This window comes from Pantherophis guttatus, chromosome 9, assembly GCF_059756535.1.
Source record: "Pantherophis guttatus breed Tessera chromosome 9, ASM5975653v1, whole genome shotgun sequence".
Lineage (NCBI taxonomy): Eukaryota > Metazoa > Chordata > Lepidosauria > Squamata > Colubridae > Pantherophis > Pantherophis guttatus.
In genome coordinates this window covers 11933927-11944744 of record NC_142071.1, presented here as the reverse complement: position 1 = coordinate 11944744, position 10818 = coordinate 11933927, and positions in this window count along the sequence as shown.

The following is a 10818-nucleotide window of genomic DNA, read 5'->3' as shown; positions in this document are numbered from 1 at the left end:
GGTCAAGGAATTCATCAGTTAAAATAGCTTCTATCTGCATATAAACCAAAGGAAATGCTTATTTTTAAATTATGCATGCAAGTATGAATAATGCATGCAAATATAAGTAACCACTCAGAAAAAAATTGTCCCCTTTTATGATAAAGGTAGATCTCTTCTCAGATAATACCTACCAGTCTTTTTCATAGTTCTATGAAAATATGCTCTTATGCTGAATTCTCAACCTTACAACATGCCATGGTTTGTAGAATATACCAAAGGAACCAGGGTCATGCATCAATCTAAAATATAAACCATGCTTTACAAACACAATGTTAGGCTTCACTTGTCAAGTGAAAAAAATCAACCAAATCATATTAAAACTTTAATGCTGTGACCCCAGCCTATAACCTAAAATATTGCATACATTACAGGCTCGGGAGTCTGACCTGCCAATGATAAAAGCAAATGTTAATTAGATTATGGGTGGATTAATGCAGTGTACTCTAATATGGGATTACCATCAAAGAGCCTTAAAGCAGTAGTACTTCCAGCCCTCAGCAATAACATTGCTAGTGAGACTGTAGGGCCAAGTTACATTTGTATTTCATATCCTGTCTCATCTGCCTTGATACCAAATTGCTATATCATTTCTGTCTTTGGTCTCTGCTTCTGTTGAATTATGTTGAAGCATAATTACCCTTAAGGATAATTTGTTAGTTTCCCATAGGATATGAGTTACCAATTGTAAATACCAAGTTATTTAGGAATGAGAAAATAAACCTGATATGATTTAATCTACATCATTGATTAGAATTCATTTGCAAAATTTATTTATTCAATTTTCAAAATAAATGTTTTAAAAATATTTTAATTGAAATTTCAAATCAGTTCAGAGATGATTCAGTCTGAATTGCTGATTTAAGTCATAAAGTCAGTTCAGTTCAGAGATTTGATGAAATCTAATCTTTGTGCAAGCCTTACTAATTATATTGTTGCTCTCATAGCCATTCAAATTTCCCAACAGACTAATCTCCAGATCTCAAGAATCTAAGCTAAATGCAAGAGTTGCGTAAATATATTTAAATATTTTCATGAGTAGTAAACAGAAAATTCCTCCACAAAGATTAATATTTTAGTCAATTTCAACCAGTTTAAAACAATGTTTTATTAAGTAATCTAATGATGAATAGAAAGATAGACAGGCAGACGGACAGGACAGGACAGGACAGACAGATCTAGTTCTGTTTATTTTGATTCTCTACTGAAATAGGCATAAAAAGAATCAATATCAGAACCAGTGCTAAGAAAATAAATAAATCCCAGGACTGTGTTTCCTTCAGTCTTTCAATTTTCACTACTTGATGCTAAAAAGAAAAGAACAAAAATGTTGCTAGCTTTTCGCTAAAAAGTGGGAAATGGAGATCACTCCCCAAGGTCAATTTCCTTTGAAGAAGCGACCACTGGAGACTTTGTAGGAAATTCTTTGCTTACACATTTTTAATCTGAGAAGAACAGAGTGAATAGTACAATCCATCTTTGGACTCCAATTGAAGAAGCTTGGACTAAGCTCTCCAAGCCAGGATACTGATAAAAGTATGATCCAAGTGGTGAAAAGTAAAGGGAAGGGTAATAATTCAAAGGTAAAAGAGAAAATGTTCTCTTCGCTCCCTGGCATTTGTTGTTAAAAGGGCTTGAGAAGTCTGCTGTTGCAGCAGAGCTATGACAGAGGCCAATTGGCTTTCTTTCCTCTCAAGCTCCAAAATTAAATAGTGGTTTGAAACAATAAAGCTCAATACAAGTGGCTTGAAGAAGAGAGGTAGAGTGCCAAATGACTAGAGAGGATGACGTTGTGTTCAAAATGTCTATTTTCAGTCATCCAGGCCATGGTTGTTTCAAAGGTGCTTTTTCGAAAGACAACTGGACTGTTTTTTCCTTGAAGAAGAAGATATTTTGCTTCTCATCCAAGAAGCTTCATCATTTCTGGCAAGAAGGATCGTGTTTCTTTGCAACCATCTGATTGTTAGCATTCTCTCTGAGAGCTCTTGAGCCCACTTATCTGTGCCCTCAGGGTCACCTGTATCAGTGTGCAAATAGGAATAAAACCTTATTGGAAGTGTTGCAAGAGCTGCGTTGTAGACAGGAGATAGGAAGTGTCTCTGTTGAGAGAGGGCTGCTTAATGTTAACATAAATGGCCTCTTTTACCCCACTTTCAAACCAGTGATCCTCTCTATCCATTGTCCTCTCTATCCATTTTGCCAGAACCAATGAAGCTTCTGGAATGAGAAGCAGAATGTCTTCTTCAAGATAAAACAGTCCACTTACCTTTTGAAAAAGCACCTGTGAGATTATGTTCAAAATTATGAGCTAATAACTGCATGCTTTGCACCACAATGGTATGCAAATTCTATTTCTTGTCTGCGTTCCAGAAAACCCACCACTCCAAGTAAAGACACGGAAGCAAGCATTTTCCAAAGTCCTCTTTACTAGAATAGGCAAACTGACACATCTGGGGAAAACCTGAATCTGAAAAGCCCGGGTTTTCCTTCAGTAAGTCAAAGCTCCCAAAACCATCCCCTTTTCCACCCAGTTGGTCACATGCTCCAATCAACGTCCGTTCCATCCCGATCCAGCCCCCTGATCACTCCTTCTCCAGATGCAGGATTGCGCTGACCTTGACCAACAGGAAGAATGTTATTATGTCTACTAACCCCCCTCTACTACTTTCCCACACATGAGGAGGTGGCAGCATTGGAGCTTCCGGCCTAATATGGCTTCCAAAACTGACACGGGTCCCCACCCCCACCCCGCAAAAAGAACCACCTCCTCCAGACAAAACACAATATAAGGGGTTACCGCCTAGCACCAATCCCTTTAACCCCCTCTTCCCCCCCCCAGGAGGACCTTTCGGTTTGTCAGGAAATTTGTCGTGAAACTGTTTCATGAGCATATCAGCATTTACATCCCAACTCTTAACCCAAGTAGCTTCAGCCAAAGGGTAGCCTTTCCAATGCACCAAATATTGTAAGCGATCTCTGTAGAGTCTAGAGCCCAGGATTTTCTTCACCTCATAATGAGTCTGCCCTTGCACTAGCAAAGGAGGGGGTGGAGCAGATGGCAAGGGTCTTAGAGTAGATTTTCTGACCGGTCTCAATAAGCTACTTATTGAGCGGGGTGTACTTTCCCTAAGATGCGAGGGAGTCTAAGTTGGACAGTCACTGGGTTAATAACTTTCACTATAGGGAAGGGACCTATGAATTTGGGTCCAAACTTCTTGCTGGGTACCCTCAATCTTAAGTACTTGGTTGACAAAAACACCTTATCGCCTATTCGGAACAGTGGTTGGAGGGACCGGCGTTTGTCGGCCTGGGCCTTATATTGTTCCGCTGACTCCGCTAAAGCTTTTTTTGTATTCTCCCAACCCTTTCTCAACGAGGTCATCCACTCTGTTAGGGACATAGAAGTAGGCGGCTCTCTAGGGCCTAGGCAACTCAGGCATCAGCACAAAATCCATGCCCGTAGTTATTTGAAAAGGAGTCAACCCAGTACTGGTGTGTACTGCATTATTATAAGCCACTTCTGCGAATGGTAGCAAGTCCGCCCAGTTCTCCTGTTGATAATTTACATAACACCTAATGTATTGCTCCACCATTGAGTCCAATTTTTCAGCTGATCTGTTAGTTGACGGGTGAAAAGCTGAGCTAAGTCCCTGGGACAACCCAATGGATCGCAGTCCCCTGACCACTCCTTCTCTAGATGCGGGATCGCCCTGACCTTGACCAACAGGAAGAATGCTACTATGTCTACTAACCCCCCTCTACTACTTTCCTACACATGAGAAAATGGCAGTATTGGAACTTCCGGCCTAATATGGCTTCCAAAGCTGACATTTCTATTATATTCTTCCAGTTGCTTCAATATATGTACAAATGTCTACATAAGCTCTGACTCTTAATATTTTATGCTGATTTCAAACTGAACACTAGTTACAACCTTGTACAAATTTATATTGATCTTTCAACACCAACATTATCTATCCTTGCTTGCAACATTGCAACCACCAAGGAACATGTTTTTTTCCATTCTTTATCAAGTGATTTTTTTAAAAAAACAAAGAGATGCTTAGAATTTTCTGCATGTAAATATATGCTCCACCACTGAGGTATTCTAAGAATTATATTTCCCTTGAAGACTTACCAACTATTATAACATACACCAATATCTTGCTAGTGGTTTGTAGACCACAGATGAAGAACCACTAGTCTAAAATATCCCCATCCAGTTAATAATAATTCATCTACATTGGAAAATAGCAGGAAATTGTTTTTTCAGTCTGCTTTCTATTTTCCTCTGGCCAATATTCAGTTTCTGTTGGAAATTTTACAAAGGCATATAAAAAAACTGTGTAAGGAAGTAATCTATCTCTCAATCTTTCTCCAAGTGTGGTCTTCCAAAGCATGATGGTTTTGGGCTACCTTGTCTGAGCAAAACAGTGCTTTAAATAAAGAAAGACTTAAATGTGTCTCATTAGTCAGCCAGAGTAAGTAACTTAATCATAATCTTCTGTGGTTTAGAGCAAGGTCTAGGAAAACAGCATTCTGGCACAATGGAATATTATATTTATTGATTCATGGTTTGTGCTATTAACTATAATTTTGATTACCACAACTAAAGAAAGCAGACTAGCAAAAATATTGTAAATATTAATTTTAATTCCCAAATTGTTTCTGATGCACTATGATTTTACAGCTAAGCAAGACTTGTGGTTTGATTCTGTTTTTAATAGTTTGCTTTCTGTGTGAACATTAACTTTGTAAATAATTTGTTATTCTACATAGGCTTTACTCAAACTGGGCATCCTTCAGATGTATGGATTTCAAATTTATTTATTTATTCATTTATTTATTCATTTATTCATTCAATTTACATGCCGTCTTTCTCCGGAGATTCAGGACGGTTTACAATGCATTTTTAAAAAAAACCATTATAAAAACATTTAAAAATTAAAACATTAAAACCCATTCATACCATTCATGGCTGGATCTCACAAGATCGCAACAGCGAGATCAACGGCCCCAGGCCTGCCGGAAAAGCCAGGTCTTCACCGCTTTTCCGAAGGCCAATAGGATGGGGGTGGTCCAGACCTCAGGAGGTAACTGGTTCCAAAGAGCTGGGGCAGCCACAGAGAAGGCCCTCCCCCGCAGGCCCGCCAGCCGGCATTGTTTAGCTGACGGGACCCGGAGGAGACCAACTCTGTGGGATCTTACCGGTCTCTGTGAGCTATGTGGTAGAAGGCGGTCTCGAAGATAAACTGGCCCTGAGCCATGTAGGGCTTTAAAAGTAATAACCAACACCTTGAATTGTGCCCAGAGACCAATAGGGAGCCAGTGCAGCTCGCAGAGAATTGGTGTAATGTGGGTGTATCTAGGTGCACCCACGATAGCTCACGCGGCTGCATTCTGGACCAACTGTAGTCTCCGAACACTTTTCAAGGGTAGCCCCATGTAGAACGTGTTGCAATAAGCTAACCGTGAGGTGACAAGAGCATAAGTGACTGTGAGGAGAGAATCTCAGAATTCTCAGCAATTGTCTTATGAGCTAGGCAATTATGACAGTTGTAGTGCACATACCTGAAGACAATCAAGTTCAAGAAAATGTCTAGGTGCCCTATGATGCATCATAACAAAAGTTCATCAATCAAAAACAACCACCAAAAACCATTCACATGTGTGCTTTCTTTTTTAACATTTATTTTCTTCTTCACTGAAAAGTAGTCTTACACCTGGAATCCTATTATGGCTTCCTTCCATGGATGGGCATATATTTATGGAGCAATGAAATACACCCTTTTGTTCATGCCTATGATGATGAGTGGTGTGGTGGCCTAATGGTTGAAGACACTCACCTCCCATTCGGAAGGTTGAGAGTTCAATCCTAGGTAGCGACAGATGTTTTTCTCTTCGGGTGCAAAGAAAAAAATATCTGCTGAGAACTCTGCATGGCGTCAAGAAGGGCATCCAGTCACCCCAACTCTACCCCGAATTAAGAGATTACAGGGACGTAAAAAGGGAGGGTTCATGCTCTAAATTAAGCACAGTAATAAAAAATCAGATCATGGGGAACAGTACCAAAATTGATAGGGACTAATATCCATAGGAAGTGTGTTACCTAATGAAGGCCAAGCTTCACTTAAAACTGAACTCAGTCTCTATAATGACATACAATATACAAGAAAATATTCTTTGTATGTACCAAATATCACTTCTCCCATAATGAACAGATTAGTTTATGGAATAAACAGCAAAAAATAATAGAAAAGCAACTAATATGTTGATAATTGTATAATTGTGGTATACAAATGTCAAACATTAAGTGACTGATTGAATGACTGAAAAGAAAACAGTGTTCTGAGTTAAGCAGGAGAAAAAATAGAATCAGGTGAAAAGAAAGTTGTGTCTTAACCTGAGGATTGGGAAGAAATTATCTTGAACTTATTTCATTTTGCATTTTCAGACCAATACCCTAGCCATAACAGTTATCATTTCAATTTTCTGAATTTTGCAATGCGTTTCTCTAATTATATGTGTTCAAAATGCATATATTCACAAAACTAATGTCTTTTATTATGATATAATAGTTCATTATATAAAAAGTAATTTGCAAATGCTGGTATATGAAGCGACGTTGCAAACAGAAATGCCTAGTCTTGGGGAAAGGCTTATCATAAGGCATATAAATTTTAAACTATTTTTAAAAAGCCTCAAGTTCAACAAACTAAATTGAGAAATTGAAATTAAGCTTTATCTCCATCTTTTATAATTCTAGCTAAAAAAGACGGGTGCAAGGATCAGTCCATCAAGCCTGTCAATACCAGCGGAGCAGAAGAGCAAAATAGGTTACTCTGTGATCTATGTTCAGCTATGAAACAATAGAAAATATATTTCTCCCTGGCAGTAAATTCTTGCTTCTTCCATTCTTTCTCCATCTACTTCCTGTGAACCTGAGGGAAAGTAAGCCATTTTACATTTTTTTTGCAATGGCCACAGTTATTCCTCATGGGGGAGGGGGGGAATGCATGTGTTTTCAATAGAATGCATCTATTCATTGCCACGTTTGTCGTACAAATTCCCATCCAACATTTTTTGACACAATATTAACATCTAATTAAGAAGAACTGAGCAACTTAACTCATCACTGGATGCAATTATTTCTAATTTTGGGGGACGGAAGGAAGGAAGGAAGGAAGGAAGGAAGGAAGGAAGGAAGGAAGGAAGGAAGGAAGGAAGGACTATACAACAAAATAACAGATATAAAAGAATAGTAAAAAGGTATTTGGTAATTTCCACCTTTGTCACAGACTTGAACTTTAGATGTGAATTTATGCCAGTTTTGACATTAAAAAAGAGATTTAAGAATTCTTGCAAAACAAATCAACAGTAACAACAAAAAATTAAAAAGAGAAAGAAAGGAGAGAGAGAATTCACAAAAAAGATTTTGTGTTCCAGGCGGAATAAATTATAGAATGATGTTATTAAAACACTTAGTTGTTAAGTTGCCAAAGGAAAAAAAATCCAGTACATTCACACGGACTTGAGGACCTGTCTCCATGCAAAGTAATTAAATTAGATTTATGGTCTGCATTACATCAGTGTTTGATAGTTCATTTTTCCTTTCTTCATATTTTGTCCTGGTTTATTAGAGCATGTGACAGATGGTAAAAATAGTGTGAAGTTTCTTGGCCCTGTGCTAAATCCCCCTTTGGTAGTATATCTCTCTTCTGTCAGTTCTCCCCAGTGATGATAAATTAACCTCTCTTCCTTTATCCCTAGTGTGGCAGTAAAGCAGTCTTTGACACAGAACTATCACTTTATCTTAATCTGTGCTGTTTTAGGGGTGGGGCAGCATGGAGAAGAGACAGACAGACAGTGAAAGATGATGCAATTGCAATTCTGAATTTATTGTGCCAGAAGAGGATTTAGCTATGGGGCATAAGGCAAGAGGGTCATCTTGGAGAGGAAGAACTGCACAAAAGTACCCTAGTTCACATGTTTCATGCTAGAAATCACTAGCAAGACAACTCTGGCCTCTAGATATTTTTGACGTTCCCAGAAAGCATACCTAAAATAGCCATCATTAAAAAGTATTTCTGTATGTCATGGTTACAATAGCAAATAATGCCAATCCTATAAAATTGTAATATTATTGCATAAACTCCAATATATGCCATGGTTAGAATGCAGCATTGCAGGCTAACTCTGCTGACAGTCAGTAGTTTGATCCTGACCGGCTCAAGGTTGATTCAATTTTCCATCCTTCTGAGGTCAGTAAAACGAGAACCCAGATTGTTGGGGGCTATTTGCTGACATTGTAAACTTCTTAGAGCATGCTATACTATGAAGTGGTATATAACTCTAAGTGCTATTGCTATTGCCATCAGGAAAGCATGAGTATAACACCTACCGTACTTTCCAGCATATAAGACAACTTTTTAACACATGAAAATCTTCTCAAAAGTCGGGGGTCATCTTATACGCCGGGTGTTATTCTCCTGTAACCAGGCAGACCAGCCCGAAAGACTCTGACGAGCCTTAAATGGCTCTGGCGATCCATGCTATGATGATCCCAGCTTTGCCTGCTAATCAGGCAACTCAGCTGGGATCGCCAGAGCCCTGTAAAAGAAAAAAAAGTTTTTCCCCTCCAGCTTGCTTACCTTAGCTGCTAATCGCAACGCTTGCCTTGCTTCGCTTGCCTGAATCCATTCCATCAGCAAGCCACTCCCTGCCTGCAATCAAGCAGGCAAGAGTTGTGGACTTCAACTCCCAGAATTCCTCAGCCAGCAAAACAAAGCTGGCTGAGGAATTCTGGGAGTTGAAGTCTACAAGTCTTAAAGTTGCCAAGGTTGGAGACCCCTGATCTATTGGGTAAGTTTTTTTCCCCTTTGGGATCTTTAAAAAAAATAGTTAATTGGGTTTTTTTTTAGTTGTTCTTTTTTAGAGTGAAAGTTGTTTTTTGGGGCTTTTTGTGGCTGTGTGAGGTTCCTGGCTTGTTGCAGGGGCCATTTTGGGTCTAGCACAGCTGCTTTTACATTGTGGGTGAGCCAGTTTATGTTTTTTAATTTTTATTTGGTGTGCATTGGAAGAGGGGTAGTCTTATACGGTGAGTATAGCCTAAACCCTATATTTTAACAGGAAAAGTTGGGGGTCATCTTATACGCCCAGTCATCTTATACGCTGGAAAATATGGTACCTGGAAATATTCAACCCTATCAATGGACAATGTCTGGCAGGGACCACTGAATGTATATATCATTTCCAGATAGGGGCTGCAAGTCTAAGAAACACTCCTTGAAAGTAGTTGAGAAAATCCAGAATATGGTGAGGACAAAGATATACTAGACCCCTTGATCTTTCATGGGGCTCCCCCTGAAGAGCACTCGGAGGCTCCAGCTGGTCCAGAATGCGGCCGCGCGGGTGGTTATGGGTGCAACTCGTTGTGCCCACGTGACACCCCTCCTGCGCGAGCTGCACTGGCTCCCAGTGGTCTTCCGGGTGCGATTCAAGGTGCTGGTTACCACCTTTAAAGCGCTCCATGGCATAGGACCCGGGTACCTTCAAGACCGTCTTCTGCCACCAGTAGCCTCCCACCGGCCAGTTCGCTCCCACAGGGTGCCATCGGCCAAATTATGTCGGCTGGTGACACCCAGGGCGAGGGCCTTCTCTGTGGGAGCCCCAGCCCTGTGGAATGAACTGCCCCCGGAAATATGTAAGATCTCCGACCTCCGGGTATTTCGTTGCGCACTCAAGACCCTGTTGTTCCGCCAGGCTGGGCTATCAATATAACAATTTTAAATTGGGTTTTAAAATTCTGGGGTTTTAAAATTCAGCCAAATTCATTTAATAATTTTAAACTATTTTAACTGATGTTGTTTTGTGTTTTTAATAGGCTGTACACCGCCCTGAGTCCTTCGGGAGAAGGGCGGTATAGAAATAAAATTATTATTATTATTATTATTATTATTATTATTATTATTATTATTATTATTATTATTATTATTATTATTATTATTATTATTATTTCATGTGACCTTCGGGCTGTAGACCACTGAGCTTGCATATGCAGAATGTTCTGATCAAGAAGATCCTCCTCCAACACTCATACCTTTTCAGGATGTCATAATATGACTACAATCATTGGATATCTCAGATGAACTATGTCCTAAAATTAGCTAAGGAAGCAGAAAATGAGCCAGGAAGCAGAATGAGATAGAAACTGAGCACTACATAATATGTGTAGTAAAATTAATTTTTCTGCATTGCCCATTCACGGCAACAAAACTGATTAAATTTAGAAGAGGGACAAGTTAATGCCAGAGGATGCATGGCACTGATTCATATCCACCCAGCATCCTTTGACTGCTGTTATCCCAGGTGATGCTAGCTGGAGTCTATGCTGGTTTAGGAGAATTCTGTTGAGATTGGGACATTTTGGCAGAATATGCCAGGTGTTCAGTTGTGACTGCCAGTTAACACAACCCCCATTGGACTTTTCTTATGCTCCTGCATTATCCCAAATTTTTGTTCCCTGAAAACCAATGGCCAATCAATTTCTCTCAATAGGTCTCAGTAGGTAGATGTCTGTGGGTTTTTGTGTGTGTGTGTGTGTGTGTGTCTGTCTGTGTCTGTGCAAAATGATTTTTTGTGTGTGTATGTGCAGAGAGGAGATCAACGTAAGACCTACCCATAGTTTGTGTATGTAAAGTATGTGCATATAAAATAATATATATCTAAAGTTATATTAATCTTTAATATGTAAACTTAAGGCATCCAAGCAAACATTAT